At 41.7% G+C, this 15,459-nt stretch overlaps 1 protein-coding gene across 2 annotated transcripts in view; it reads right to left on the reverse strand.

The window, feature by feature from the left end:
- The window catches only part of LOC110526276 (cadherin-11), a 67,567-nt gene extending 52,944 nt beyond the window's left edge, over positions 1-14,623 (reverse strand). Inside the window, exons 1-2 of one of the 2 annotated variants that reach the window (XM_021607096.2) lie at positions 14,401-14,623; positions 14,139-14,296 (exon numbers count right to left, since the gene is read on the reverse strand). The gene's annotated coding sequence lies outside the window, so the exon portion shown is untranslated. Of the gene's footprint in view, positions 1-14,138 lie in introns of both variants that reach the window. The other variant, XM_036980628.1, reaches the window with a different exon arrangement.
- Between the last annotated feature and the right edge of the window lie 836 nt (positions 14,624-15,459).

Genomic DNA, 15,459 nt, shown 5'->3' on the forward strand with positions numbered 1-15,459 from the left:
CTTTTCTCTCTCTTTTTTCCCTATTTTGGTTTTAGCATTGTCTGCCATATTACCCATGGAGTCAAATGGAAAGTGACAACATACTTCAAACTCTTACAGACAGTGCTGAGTCTGCTGCTGTCCAGGGGAAGAGTGTGGTCAGTATTGACTATTCCCCTTTCCAGTGTCCTGAATCAAGGGGTCTGGCTCAGGAGAAGAGAGGGGGGGGGGGGGCTCAATCCTTCATTGTTGCGAGCTGATAAAGAGATTAGGGCACTGTGAAAAGAGGCAGGACTGAATATCCCAGCATCTGAGTCGCCTGTATGAAAGGGCCCCGGTACACATCCTGCCTTCCCTAAACACTTGACAACCTAAACAGTGGACAAGAGAATTCCTGTGTCAGACAAAACTCTGCACCAAAAGTTTATCAGTCTCATTTACAAATGTATGCCTTTGTGACCAAATAATTCCCCATTAGCAAAAATACTAGAAGCAGAACTAAATAAATTATTCAAAGATTCACTGTTCTTAATGGTTAAAAAAGAAATACAACCGTCTTCATGACCACATGACTGAGTAAAGAAAAGTTGATTAAAAAGTGCCATGCATCAGTTTGAAAATATGTGGTGGTAAGGTTTTTCTCTAGCATTTGTGTGTCACTGAGTTTGACTGGTTTGTGTGGTTAGAATCTGCACGTCAAAAGCAGAGAAACCATTTGAGTGGGCCACCAGATGTACCATCACAATGGGATTCACATGAATACAGCCTCTCCCCCTAACCTATTGATTCCCATACAATTTCCCCTGGAGGAAATTAGAACTTTAGATGTGCAAAATGAAAGAAACAAATGTAATCAATGACACTCCATTTCTTATTATAATGACAAATAAAATCTAAAATGAGAAATGGGAGAAAATAATTTGCATACCTATACAATTTTAATGCATCCAGGATGGAAGCAAAGACCACATTATACCACAGTACATAGCCTGCATCCCTCTTCCACAAGAAGTAAACAAACTACTGATGATGATCCGCGGGGGGTATTTTTGTTTCATAATTCATATGAGACATATTTCCTTCCATGGGTAATTCTGAAGCTCGGAAGATCGCTGGAACAAAGCTGTGAATGCCAAAGACCACATAAAGGTTTTCAATGAGTCAACAGACTATGAGTGCAGCATCTGGTCTCCTTGTTTCACCCCAGTATGTTAAGGCGTATGATGCCCTAACAGCTTCTACAGTATGTGCTGACTGCACTTCCCCTTACATGTGTGCTAACTTCCCGATGAATTCAAAAACCTTTGTCTCGCCAACTCCCTCTCCTGTGAAATATAGGTTGACTTAATCGTTTTTTTCTATCAATAAAACGATATTACATTCTCCAGACAATTCCTAATTGGCCTCTGGTTGGAGCATTTTATTTAAACTTGTTTAAACTTTAATTTAAACCTTATGACCCCTTCTGAGGAAGAGGGTGACCAAAGGATTGAAACAACTGGGAGCAGACCCTGATTATTCCCTCTCCATGGAATTGTCTAACGGTAGGATTGACAGTATTAGTATACATTGCCAAAGCTTTTAAGACCACATATATCCCAGTTATAGCATGGAGGCCTTAGGGCTCTGTTTTGTCTTACTGTCCTCCAGCTGTGACTGATAAGATGACACCTGGTCTAGTGTAGCTTGTGTTTGGCCTATCTCAAAGTGATCTTGGATTCCCCAAGGAAGACAGGCCTACATCACACAGACACATTAAATCCAGTATTTTTTTGTTAAAGGTGCTGAGAGGGGAGCCTGGCTGACTGGCAGGGTGCTAACAGACTGATGAGGGATAATACCAAGTGAAGAAGCCTCAGCTCAGACAGAACAGGCTGATAGGGCTGCGGCTGAGCTCAGAGAGGAAGGGAGGCCTGAGATTAAGAGTGAAGAAAAAGCAGGAAAAGCAGCCAACATGTGCTCAGCGTATGTGGGAACTCCTTCAAGACTGTTGGAAAAGCATTCCAGGTGAAGCTAGTTGAGAGAATGCCAAGAGTGTGCAAAGCAGTCATGAAGGCATAGGGTGGCTTCTTTGAAGAATCTACAATCTAAAATATAATTAGATTTGTTTAACACTTTTTTGGTTACTACGTGATTACATATGTGTCATTTCATAGTTTTGATGACTTCACTACTTTTCTACAATATAGAAAATAGTACAAATAAAGAAAAGCCCTTGAATGAGTAGGTATGTCCAAATTTTTTGACAGGTACTGTACTTCCCCAGAGTAAGATGAACTCATGGATGCCATTTTATGTTTCTGTGTGCAATATGAAGAAAGTTTCTAACAAGTGTTAGCGCAATGAATGGAAGTCTAGGGTAACTCCAAGCATGCTAGTAGAGACCATAGATTTCCAGTCATTGTACTAAGGCTAGTTAGCATTGGCTCGTGAAACTACCTCTAACTTCCTTCATACTGGATGCAGAGACATAAAAATGCTATCCAGGACTCTGGGGAAGTAGAGGGCCAAAATCCCCAAGTATCCCTTTAATGGGTACCTATCTCTGGGCCACCCACGTCAGCCACTTAACCCATGTAGTAACCATTTCTGTCCTGCTGTAAAACCCCCAAGAAACAAAGGCCATGGAAAGATTGCCAAACCGCTTTCAATTAGCTACAATATAATCTCAATACTTAAAATTATTCTCAGAAGAAAAGTTTTAAAGTAGCAGTTATAAAGAAATCCCTAGAATTCTGACTGAAGTTTGCAGAAAGGTAGAGGTAGTGAGGTAGCAGGTGGACAACACTAAGTAGAGCCAGGCAGCCTGAGATACAATGGGATAAGTTTCACAATCCTTTATTACAGACAGTGTGACATTTACAGTCCTACTCTGAGTGGGGAAGAGGCCGGACACAGCTCTTGGCCTTCACTTTATTACAAGCAGCATCTCCACAATATACACTCACCGGAGAGTTTATTAGACACATCATCCCGTTCACAAATACGGATCACTCCTACAGACAGTGAGTCACGTGGCCATGGCTTGCTTTATCAAGCAGGCAGACAGGCATCGAGGCATTCAGTTACTGTTCAATTGAAAATTAGAATGGGGACAACAAGTGACCTAAGTGACTTTGAGCATGGTATGATTGTCGGTGCCAGGTGCGTAAGGATCCAGTATTTTAGAAACAACCGCCCTCCTGAGCATTCATGCAAGACAGTGTCTAGGGATTACAGAGAATGGTGCGACAAACAAAAAACATCCAATAAGCGGCAGTCCTGCGGGCGAAAACAGCTTGTTGATGACAGAGGTCGAAGAATAATGGAAAGAATCACGCAAGCGGGCTACAAACAGACAAATAACAGAGCAGTACAACAGTGGTGTGCAGAAGGGCATCTCGGAACGCACAACTCGTAGGACCTCGTCACAGACGGACAATTTCAGCAGACGACCACACCGGGTTCCACTCCTATCAGCTTTAAAACAAGAAGAAGCGGCTCCAGTGGGCACGCGATCACCAACACTGGACAATTGAGGAGTGGAAAAACATAGCCTGGAACAAGACAGTGAGTTCAGTTTACTTGAGTGGCCAGCGCAGGACCCAGACCTCAACCCAGTAGAGCATCTTTGGGATGAGATCGAATGGGCTGTTCGCACCATGAATGTACCGCCATCCAATCTGCAGCAACTGTGTGATGCCATCACGTCAGCATGGACCAACATCCCTACGGATCGTTTGCGACACCTTGTAGAATGCCTGTTCTGGAGGCAAAGGGGGGTCCGACCTAGTACGATGGATGTACCTAATAAACTGGCACAATGCAGAAAATAAGGACAGCGAAAATGAAAAGGCCTATTGAAATATGTTGCCGCTTACAGTCTTGATCTATCAAGCTTCCAATCAATTTCATATATTTTATTGTGGCAGCGTAGCCTAGTGGATCGAGTGTTGGACTAGTAAGTGAAAGGTTGCAAGTTCAGATCTCTGAGCTAACAAGGTAAAAATCTGTCATTCTGCCCCTGAACAAGGCAGTTAACCCACTGTACCTAGGCTGTCAATGAAAATAAGAATGTATGGGAGTACTTGTCCAAATATAAGCCAGCAAGTAGTTTGCTCTTTGCATCTCATTCCAAAATAGATACAAACGGATGCAAAAGAACCAGACACTGTGAAACACTGTTATTTCCACCTGCCATTTTCTGTTACTTTGCTAAATTCAGCTAATTTCACAGGCTGCTGAAGCAACTGATACACATTCAAAGATGGAATATGCATCCGTGATTAACATGGGCTCTTTTCATATCTACAGACACAACTTTCAAATAGCTACACATCAACAGAAAATTTAACAACAAGCAGGTTGTGATTCTCAGTTCGCTTTCATTCTTTCTTTCAGGATTGTCTAAGACGTATAATTAGACTATTTAACGAAGAGTGCACATCACTGAGAAGTTGAATTGCCCTGAATCTCACACTGCCAATAGGCACAGCAAATGATAAAAGGAAGAGAGCTAGAGTAAGCATTAGCTGATTATGCAAATGTATCACCATATGCCAGCAAATAATGAATGAACCTAGTGCACTTAGCACTCTGATTGCAGACTACAGGTGATTTATAAATCAAAAAGATGTTATCTTAGCATTAGAGCAAGGGGGAGGATGGGCTGCACATTTAGTGCCTGTGTATTCCATCTTAGTGGTTCCTTTAAACAGAAACGCTTTCCCCTTGTCCTCTTTATGTTTAGGTGCTTTCTGTTGTTGACTGGGTTGGTGTGTGGGCAACCAGCAAATAGGGTTATTGCAGATGTAGAGTGGGTGTAATGGAGCCTGTCATAGCTAATCAATTCCTCCTCCACCCCTTACAGGGCTAAAAAGGAAAGTAAATGTTGAGGTTGATTACAAGGTGCACCTCCGAGATGCTTAAGATTATTGTTTTCAACCAGGGGTCTGCATTTATACTTCGGTCTTAGGTCAACGCAACAGTGTTTTCTGTATATGTTTAGCCGTAAGCATTTCCATAGTAAACCGAGATCATAATCCTCTGAGTAACAGTATCTTATTAAAAAGGTCAAAAGCAAGCTAATTGCTTTTGTTCAGCAAGCTAATTTATGTGCCCCTTCCATCGCTCCCCTCAGTGCCCTTGCTTATTGAACCTACAGTACAATGGCATTAGATGTCAAGTGCAAAGTCCTATCAGAAATACTCATAACACATCTGCTAATGCCTTGGAGCAACAGTGAAGAAAAGCACCATGCAGTGACTGTCAGTTGTCCGTGAAAAACAAACAAAGACAATACCCAACAAACAGCATATAAACTTTTTTCGTCTTTGAAATGGAAAAGATATTCACCTCTCAGGAAAGTAGGGCTAAGAAGGTCTCCTAAGGCCTGGGAGAGAACTCAGCCATATTACCATACATACAGTATATTGAAGCCAAATCCCTTATGGACTGTGTTTTATTTTTAAAGGTCAGCTTGGCCATAGCGCTTATCAAAGCAGTTTCTTTCGATTATGCCATGAAAAATCTAATTTAGGAATCAAGTTTGCACAGACAATACAGGACTTATTGCATACATTCATATATTTGAATTTTTATTCAAGGACTAGCGGTGGTATGCAAGCAGAGTAAAATAAGCAAAAAAAAGAAACATCATTTTTCAGGACCCTGTCTTTCAAAGATAATCCAAATAACTTCACAGATCTTCATTGTAAAGGGTCACTGTTTCCCATGCTTGTTCAATGAACCATAAACTAATAATGAACATGCACCTGTGGAACGGTCGTTAAGACGCTAACAGCTGACAGATGGTAGACAATTAAGGTCACAGTTATGGAAACTTAGGACACTAAAGAGACCTTTCTACTGACTCTGAAATACACAAAAATAAATATATTTATTTATTTATTTATTTAACCTTTATTTAACCAGGTAGGCTAGTTGAGAACAAGTTCTCATTTGCAACTGCGACCTGGCCAAGATAAAGCGTAGCAATTCGACACATACAACAACACAGAGTTACACATGGAATAAACAAAACATACAGTCAATAATACAGTAGAACAAAAGAAAACAAAAAGTCTATATACAATGAGTGCAAATGAGGTAAGTTAAGGAAATAAATAGGCCATGGTGGCGAAGTAATTACAATATAGCAATTAAACACTGGAATGGTAGATCGGCTGAAGATGAATGTGCAGGTAGAGATACTGGGGTGCAAAGGAGCAAAATAATTAAATAAACAAATACCAGTATGGGGATGAGGTAGTTAGATAGATGGGCTGTTTACAGATGGACTATGTACAGGTGCAGTGTGAGCTGCTCTGACAGCTGGTGTTTAAAGCTAGTGAGGGAGATGTGAGTCTCCAGCTTCAGAGATTTTTGCAATTTGTTCCAGTCATGGGCAACAGAGAACTGGAAGGAAAGACGACCAAAGGAGGAATTGGCTTTGGGGGTGACCAGTGAGATATACCTGCTGGGGCACGTGCTACGAGTGGGTGCTGCTATGGTGACCAGTGAGCTGAGTTAAGGCGGGGCTTTACCTAGCAGAGACTTGTAGATAACCTGAAGCCAGTGGGTTTGACGACGAGTATGAAGCGAGGGCCAACCAACGAGAGCGTACAGGTCACAATGGTGGGTAGTATATGGGGCTTTGGTGACAAAACGGATGGCACTGTGATAGACTGCATCCAGTTTGCCCAGGGTCCCTGCTCATCTGCTTGAACGTGCCTTAGGCATGCTGCAAGGAGGCATGAGGACTGCAGATGTGGCCAGGTCAATAAATTGCAATGTCCGTACTGTGAGATGCCTAAGACAGCGCTACAGGGAGACAGGACAGACAGCTGATCGCCCTCGCAGTGGCAGACCATGTGTGACAACACCTGCACAGGATCGGTACATCTGAACATCACACCTGCGAGACAGATACAGGATGGCAACAACAACTGCCCGAGTTACACCAGGAACGCACAGTCCCTACATCAGTGCTCAGCCTGTCCACAATAGGCTGAGAGAGGCTGGACTGTAAGCTTGTAGGCCTGTTGTAAGGCAGGTCCTCACCAGACATCACAGGCAACAACGTCGCTTATGGGCACAAACCCACCGTCGCTGGACCAGACAGAACTGGCAAAAAGTGTTCTTCACTGACGAGTCATGGTTTTGTCTCACCAGGGGTGATGGTTGGATTCGCGTTCATCGTCAAAGGAATAAGCATTACACCGAGGTCTGTACTCTGGAGCAGGATCGATTTGGAGGTGGAGGGTCTGGTCATGGTCTGGGGCGCTGTGTCACAGCATCATCGGACTGAGCTTGTTGTCATTGCAGGCAATCTCAACGTTGTGCGTTACAGGGAAGACATCCTCCTCCCTCATGTGGAATCCTTCCTGCAGAACGAGCAGCCATACTGCTCGTTCTGTGCGTGATTTCCTGCAAGTCAAGAATGTCAGTGTTCTGCCATGGCCAACGAAGAGCCCGAATCTCAATCCCATTGAGCACGCCTGGGACCTGTTGGATCGATGCGTGAGGGAAGGGGCCATTCCCCCCCAGAAATGTCCGGGAACTTGCAGGTGCCTTGGTGGAAGAGTGGGGTAACATCTCACAGCAAGAACTGGCAAATCTGGTGCAGTCAATGAGGAGGAGATGTACTACAGTTCTTAATGCAGCTGGTGGCCACACCAGATACTGACTGTTACTTTTTATTTTGACTCCCCCCCCCCCCCCCACCCCCCTTGGTTAAGGGACACAGTATTTTATTTCTGTTAGTCACATGTCTGTGGAACTTGTTGAATCAGTTGTTGAATCTTGTTATGTTCATACAAATATTTACAAATGTTGAGTTTGCTGAAAATAAACACAGTTGACACAGTGAGAGGACAATTATTTTTTTGCTGAGTTTATATAAGAGAATATTGTCACTGTCTATTGTTTGTTTCTTGAAAGACAAAAAATAGCTGTAGGGACTTCAGCTGTGGTACAGATGTACATACAGTGCATTCGGAAAGTATTCAGACTCCCTCCTTTTTCCACATTTTGTTATGGTACAGCCTTGTTCTAAATTAAATTAAATTACATTTTTTCCTAATCAATCTGCACACAATACCCCAAAATGACAAAGTGAAAACTTTGATTTTTATGCACATAAAAAAATTAGAATACAGAATTACCTTATTTACACAAGTATTCAGACCTTTTGCTATGAGACTCGAAATTGAGCTCAGGTGCATCCTGTTTCCATTGATCATCCTTGATATGTTTCTACAACTTGATTGGAGTCCACCTATTGTACATGCAATTGATTGGACATGATTTGGAAAGACCTGTCTATATAAGGTCCCACAGTTGACAGTGCATGTAAGAGCAAATACCAAGCCATGAGGTTGAAGGAATTGTACGTAGAGCTCTGAGACAGGATTGGGTTGAGGCACAGATCTGGGGAAAAGTACAAAACATGTCTGCAGCATCGAAGGTCCCCAAGAACACAGTGGCCTCAATCATTCTTAAATGGAAGAAGTTTGGAACCACCAATACTCTTCCTAGAGCTGGCCACCCTCCAAAACTGAGTAATCGGGGGAGAAGAGCCTTGGTCAGGGAGGTGACCAAGAACCCGATGGTCACTCTGATTGAGCTCCAGAGGTCCTCTGTGGAGATGGGAGGACTCTGCAGCACTACACTACACCAATCTCTGCAGCACTACACCAATCAGGCCTTGATGGTAAAGTGGCCAGACGGAAGCCACTCCTCAGTAAAAGGCACATGACAGCCTGCTTGGAGTTTGCTAAATGGCACCTAAAGAACTCTCAGACCATGATAAACAAGATTGTCTGGTCTGATGAAACCAAGATTGAACTATTTGGATTGAATGCCAAGCACACAGCCAAGACAATGCAGGAGTGGCTTCGGGACAAGTCTCTGAATTTCCTTGAGTGGCCCAGCCAGAACATAGACTTGAATCTGATCGAACATCTCTGGATAGACCTGAAAACAGCTGTGCAGCGACACTCCCCATCCAACCTGATAGAGCTTGAGAGGATCTGCAGAGAAGAATGGGAGAAACTCCCCAAATACAGGTGTGCCAAGCTTGTAGCGTCATACCCAAGAAGACTCGAGGCTGTAATCACTGCCAAAGGTGCTTCAACAAAGTGCTGAGTAAAGGGTCTGAATATTTAATTATATTTTTTAAAAACCTGTTTTTGCTTTTTCGTTATGGGGTATTGTGTGTAGATTCATTTTAGAATAAGTCTGTAACGTAACAAAATGTGTAAAAAGTCAAAGGGTCTGAATAGTTTCCGAAAGCACTGTATATCCCATTACAGTATCTCCATGAGCACACTCATTCTTATGCAACAAAGAGCCTGCCAGAAATTCACATTCAGTGGGTCCTTACATGAAAGAGGGAAGATAGATAGATGCAGCTCCAAAGAATGTTAAAAGAATGCTGATATGTTGTGGAGGATACGCTGATTGCAATGGGAGTTATACGTTAGTAGCCTTAGCCTGCCAACCGCTAGGATGTTATAGATAGATACTGTCTTCACTACTGTATGTCTATATCTATACTATATCTATCATATCCTCACCTAGCTATCGTAAGATGAATGTGCTAACTGTAAGTCTCTCTGGATAAAAGAGTCTTCTAAATGACTAGAATGTGAATGTAATCGGAGAGTCTGTTATTCGTTTTTTGAAAGTCAGGGTGAAATTCAGCCAAACCCTCTCATGACAAAAAATCTTTCCAGTTCACAAAATGTACTCAGAGCAAATGTGCAGTGCACAACTTGCCATTCTCAAAAGTTATGGAATTGTTTAACTTTGTGTGACTTCGACCCTTTTTTCCCAAGTGCATGTGATCCAAAAATGTATACACACAAAAGTTACGAGGGGAAATTTGTTAGAACATCACGACAAGCACCAAGCTTAAAGAAAAGCAATGGGGTAATGCGTAATTTGATCAAAGTGTGAATTTGACATCAGAGAAAGACTATGCATGCTGCTGCCAGACATCAAATCCAGTTCAGCCAACATGTCCCCTCCAGGAAACAGTGGAAGAAAGGTTGATAAAGGCATTAGAATGTTCCTGAGAGGTCTGTTTTAATGAGTGGATAATTCAGACTGCAACGCTGGTAGTGTAAATGAGGCCCTACCTAAATCAACCCCATAATCAGTTAAGCTTCATGCAGCATTTGGCATGTTGGCCGTCAGTATGTTAAGCTTGTGCTTTTGACACGCATATGGACACAGTTTGAGCATGTGTCCGCATATCCACACTCACATAGACACTGATGCTCATACAGTATCATATACACAGCTTGTGCACAGCTTCAGAGTTGATCACCAGCAATAAGATGCTGACATATTCCCTTCTCAAAGCTACCCTTCTATACACAAGCTCTAGAGAGTATTAGAACCCCTAAAGTATGTTAATCAGAAGCATTACATTCAAATACCATGTCAGAAAGCAAAACGTTATTCTGCGCAAGTTACTGTCTTGAAAAGGTAGCCCAAGGAGAAGGGGGACTACATGGCCTCAATGTTGACACCTTTTGAAATAGACATTGACTCACACATGGCCTTGCACTTATGGGTGAAGAGAGAAAATAAACACTTCATATGGCCTTCAACGAAGAGTCCTTTCAGATTACAACGTTGTACACTATAGGTGGCATGGAAGGAACATGGTGTTCTGGTCTTGTAGTATCTTAACACACTCAGGGTCAAGTCTACCAGCCCAAGTGTTCCTGTTGTTTTCAGACTGAAGAATAAGCATGTATTTTACTTGGACATTCCTACATGTGTTATGATTGTCTTATTCAGCAAGTATGTACATAAGTTGAAATGACTTGTGTTTAAATTGCTGGAACATGGAATCATTATCGATGATGCTCTTGAGGGTAAGTGACAGTGTTCTGTGCACCCACATAGTGATTTACCCATCAATAAGTAGAGTGCAACAATAAGAACAGCTTTGAATAAACTGAGCCATGGTCATACTTTCATCAGTGTCAAGCAATATTAGTACTGCATAATTCTCTAACTATTCATTAAATCTCTATAATTGTCCACCCACTATCAATGCCGCAATTAGTGAATGAAAATAGATTCAAACACCACTAATCAAGATTATTTCTGTCCAGAATGCTTCATTAAATGAGACTTGCTGGTTATTCTACTACCTGACTATTACTATCTTCATTCGTCCTCAAAGTCACTGTAAATATCCGTCTGAAGAAAAGTCCAAGGCTAAGGTTCAACCAGCAATGCCGTAATACCTTCCTTTCATGTCCCATTGCTTGTGAGATAGATGGTGTGGGCATGTCACGGGACTGCCTAAAAACCACCTCGCCTGACCTTAATGTCTGTCACATGACCTGAATGACATGTAAACAATAGAGATGCACAGAGAATGAAAAGAAGCCTAGTGCTAACCAAGCAGTAGACACGGAATATCTACTGTCTTGGATTGTGAAATGGTACCCCACCATTTGTCCCACGACATGAGGATAATGATTCAATCCAATCTCTCACCCTATTAGCTGCTGATGGAGAGACACAGACGTCCCATTTTAGCATACTATCAAACAGTGACATGTAAGCACGGTTAAGAAGAAGTGTCACATATTCAGATAACTTGATGCCTTAACTAGGCTGCCATGCGCCCCCAGGAGGACCAAGGCCTAGGTGGCATCCACTAATAATTATCCAGGTACTGTGTGTTTAAAAGTTGTAATATTGTTATGTCAAGTCATTTGTAGAGTACCTTACGATTAGAATCCATACCTAAGGACACATGGCCAAACAAGAACGTCTTGCTTTACTTCCAAAATCGATGACAATATTCAGATATTTTTTCAGCTCAAAATCAGCAAACTGCGAGCTGTTTATTTCTATTAAGCTGACGGATGTGCATTTAGTCTACATTTTAAAAAGGGCACACTTTGGCGTCTTTCCTTTTTTTTTCCGAAGTAGAAAAATAACTCCTTGAAAAGCTCTAGCTGGCAGTCAAAATAACAAATGCCTTTATTCGTTGAAAATGATGGAGCCTCTTCCTCTATCGTCTCACAGTAATGTGGAATTGGAATTGCACAGCGTGGAGCAGAGCAGGAAACCGGGTCCTCGTTTTTCTCCCCTCCCCAGAACTCCAAGGTGGTAACGTGACACCGAAGGTAACAGAAGCTACTGACTAGAAAGATGTTAATCCTGACAAAGTGCCACAGCATTAGCCAGAGCCTCTGTTAGATTGAATTCTCCGTCCCCTGGGACCATGGGCAACACCGGTGGTGGCGCTCCATCTTTTCGAGTGTCCCTCAGAGACTAGTGCCCGAGGTAAGCAAACTGGGCCAGCTGTCCACAGACCAACAGCACCCTCTATTGATTCCTTGAATACATGTATTTTCTTCCTCAGAGGGGTTTCAAGACTGTTGCCTGTAACTGTAGTTATAGAGGTCTATTCAGTTTTGTCATTCAACTATTTAAGTATGGTCAGTCAGTCAGAAACTAAACTGATATTTCAGTTAACTATGATTCTGAAATGTTTTTTGTTGTTGTTGTTCAAAACTGATTTTAAAACGTTTGAGTAAATTTGAAATAGGCTATGGAATAAGCGATGAAACAATCTATGCAATTCTTTGATATATGTATATCTCAACTATTTTCAGCAGTCATGTCACACACCAATGCCTCAGTTGTGACTGGAGCTAAGCCTTCTCTGATGTGTCATTCACTTCTGGTTATGCTGCTGAAAAGATTTCACCATCAAGCATTATTACACTTTCATTTTTAATTCATGAATTATTGTTTCATCAAATTAAGCATTGGGAATTAATTTTGAGGGGTAAAATCACCATTAAATACAATCGATTAAATGATAAACCCTTTGATGTGCATTATTTCATTTCAATACCTTGTTAGGGCATAACACAGACCAATAATATCAGTAAAAGCATGTTCAATAAGGAGAACGTTAAATTATTATATGAATGGTTCCCACAAGAGCACATGAAGGGAAGCAGAGGAGACATTTCGCTGAGCAACAGTGCGGTGGGGGTATAGAGGAGTAGCGGGTGGGAGGGGGAGATTATTTTCTTCTCGCAAGCAGCAATCATGAGCTGTGGACATGAATACTGAGGGTTATGTGAATACACACAGTCAATGCAATGAACCAGTTACGCACGCTGTCTTCTTTAGGCTTCCTTCTCCCTATGAATAAAACCTATTGAAAACATGTTAGAATGCCTGTGAATTCTGAAATTCACATTTCACATGAATTGTTGAGTAGTTTAGCCTAATAAGATGTCCATGATCAATGCAACAAAAATGTACACTAGGCTATATCGCCTTGGTTAGAGACGCAACAAGGGGGAAAATATGTTTTGCCCCATTCAGTTTGTATTCAGTTGTAAATGATACACCAACCTGTTATCACTATAAAACTGTGACTCAGAAGTAGGCTAAACAAAAATATTCAAACGACAGCTATCAAATAGCAACAAATACAAAACATACACATTTGAAGAAAATTAAACTGACTTTAAAAGATAATATAATAAATTATATTATGAATGCAGGACGGAGAGAAAGTGGAATATCGTCCGCATTACAATGAATACAATATACATATGATTTGGCTATTCATCCCATTCAGTTCAATTAGCTATTTAAAGACAAACACTTTCAAGGAAATGTATCCCCGTATACCCTACACTTGCAGAGAAAGTTACCGTGTAGAATATTCGTCACAAAAACCTGAAACTGGATCGATGGGCTCAAATATGTAGTATAGCCAACCCGTGTGTCAAACAAGCCGTGAATAGATGTAATTGGACCGCCAGGCTTCCGATTAGAAACAGAGGATATATGAAAAAATTAACGTCAAGAGATAATTCGATATAGGCTATGTTTACCGTCCTGATGACAATCAAAATATCCCCCCAAAATAAGTCGCCTATAGCCCTAATTTACTACATTTAAAGTGCTGGACATACAATGGACACAGTCCACTCAGACTGCGTATTAAATGTATCAAAAATGTCGCTTCTGAGAGATAGGTTTTATCATTTGGAAAAGCAATTTCGGTCCAATCGCAGGACTATCACATTTTCCAGTTCAAATGACTCCAGAAATTGCACAACACAACTGTACTAAAATAAATTGACAGGACAATAACTATGGGCTAAATCCTTTACCTTGCTTGAAGTAAAACAAGACTCAATGTTGTCAGTCCACTGCTTGTCCCATTAGCAGCTCCAGACTATGACCACTTCTGTATGGCTATGAACATCCAACTCGACCGGTCCTTGCGTTATCACTCCTGGTCCAAGCGCCTCTCCTCTTGTGAGTTCCGCTGGATAAGAGAAATACCGTGGACCGTTTGAGAAGACAGTGGAACTAGACGCCTAGGGCGAGTATAGTATCATGAGAAAATGAGAATGAGTGAAGGATTAAAACCGTAGCATCCCCAACGATCAATCCGGTGTAGACGCTTAGGAGCGCACGTCCTCTCCAGCTTTCTAGTGAAACGTAACGAAGCTTGCAGATCTTAGTAGCAATGCAAACAGGATGTCTTGCCGAGGGCGGCTAAGTAGAATCACCCCCTTTTCCCTGCGATACCAGATGGAAGCAGTTTCTCATCTGTCGCACGTTCCCAGATCCAGACAGTGCAAGAGAACAGCGCGAACGGTTAGACTAGGTTAAGAAATCTTCGTCCAATCAAAACAGGCGGGTGGAAGTAAAGCCCTCACTGGGAACCGAGAGCACTCAAGGGAGATGGAAACAAAACTCATCTTCAAAATAAATGTACATCACATGAAAATAAAAACTTTCCATGAGTAAAGTGATATAGTTACAAAGTATTCAATTTCATGACAACATAGTTTTGCTTCCAATTACAGGTTAGCTTCCCTTCATTATTACCCCTACTGACCTTAACAGCCTACTGTAGGCCTATGTTGCAATGGTTGAGCCACTGTTTAATTAGGCTGTAGGGAAATACATTTTTTTTTAAGTGAAAAACATAAACCTATAGCTGTAGCGTATGGTAACACATAATATTACATTGCTATTAGGTAATAAACCTGTAATTGCATACCATTTTAGTATTAGCTTTGTAACTGCATAGCAACATTGAGAGCTGTGGTGAAGTACACTAACATGGTGTCTCACGGCCAACGGGGTGGCATGTAGGTGCTGGACAAGTCTTTCAGATTTTATTTAAAGCCAGGTGATCGGTGTTTAGCAGTCAAATTGTATATACACAAATGGATCCAGAAAATATAAGCTATTTTTAGCAGTCCACCACCTAACTCTAACCCTAAGGTCTGAAACAGACTGTCATAAATAGGCCATCAGTTGGCAACCCTTGTACCTGGATTTGGTCATACCAACACACTTCTCCAGAGAGGTGATGTTATCGCTCTAAAATCAAATCAAATTGTATTTGTCACATGCTTCGTATAACAACAGGTGTAAACTAACAGTGAAATGCTGGGTCCTTTTCCAACAATGGAG

The sequence above is a fragment of the Oncorhynchus mykiss genome, chromosome 6 (assembly GCF_013265735.2).
Source record: "Oncorhynchus mykiss isolate Arlee chromosome 6, USDA_OmykA_1.1, whole genome shotgun sequence".
Taxonomy (NCBI): domain Eukaryota; kingdom Metazoa; phylum Chordata; class Actinopteri; order Salmoniformes; family Salmonidae; genus Oncorhynchus; species Oncorhynchus mykiss.